The sequence below is a fragment of the Condylura cristata genome, unplaced genomic scaffold (genome assembly GCF_000260355.1).
Source record: "Condylura cristata isolate star-nosed mole 26May11 unplaced genomic scaffold, ConCri1.0 scaffold00014, whole genome shotgun sequence".
Taxonomy (NCBI): domain Eukaryota; kingdom Metazoa; phylum Chordata; class Mammalia; order Eulipotyphla; family Talpidae; genus Condylura; species Condylura cristata.
The window spans coordinates 26295074-26295917 of record NW_004567115.1 but is presented as its reverse complement, the minus strand read 5'-3'; the positions used below and the strand labels follow the sequence as shown (position 1 = coordinate 26295917).

The 844-nt window shown below is 45.3% G+C and overlaps 1 protein-coding gene across 1 annotated transcript in view; it reads left to right on the top strand.

Moving 5' to 3' along the window:
* ANK1 (ankyrin 1, erythrocytic) overlaps positions 1 to 844 on the top strand; it is a 213110-nt gene that overhangs the window by 138635 nt on the left and 73631 nt on the right. The gene's annotated exons all lie outside the window — the stretch shown is intronic.

The window sequence follows — 844 nt, the reverse complement described above, 5'->3', positions numbered from 1 at the left end:
AATAAATAAATAAATCTTAAAAAAAAAAAGTTCACACTAAACAAGTGTGTTCCTTGTTTTCTTCTAGTATTTATGCTCTCCTCTCTTATTTGGTGAGTCCTTGGTGATTATATTTTACTGGTTAATATTTCAAATATTCTTTCTATATTTTCCTTTGCCAGATTTTATTCTATTCTGTCATGGTTTTCTTCCCTTCTCTACATACATTATATAACTCATTTCATCCCCATGCTTCCCAGCGTCTTCACCTGTTCCCACCCTTTCTTTTCCACTTCCTACTTTATTCATTCTCTTCCCTTCTTTACCCTTTCTCCCCTCTGGCCCAGCTTTTGGTCAGTGGGTGTCATGGAAACAGCATCAGGGGTGCTGCTCCTGGGGGGTCTGCTGGCTTCTCCCTAGGGCTGCAGGCCTCACCAACCCACAGAATTACAGACTGGACTTCTGGGAGTCCACAGAGGCTGTGTGCCTGGACGACCTTCCGGGTGTGTCCTCTGTGTGCTGAGTCTGGCTCTGTGTCAGTCAGTCTAGGAGGCTGTGTCTGTGTGGAGACATTTTGTTGTTGTTGTTGTTTATTTATGTATTTTTACATCATTCTTCACGTTAGCATTATGTTTCCCTGGGGGAACAGGAAGAATTTTCCTTCTTGTACTTTCAGTACTAATTCCAGACACATGGTGGGTCAGGCACACACAACTGTCTATTCTACTCCTTTGGACCATAAAAAAAGCCCATCTCCCGGGGCCCTCCCTGATGGTGCAGCGGGTTAAAGCGCAGCACTAAGAAGCTTAAGCCACTTCCGCATGAGTTCGATCCCCGCCTGCCCCGGAGGTGACCACATGGCGCG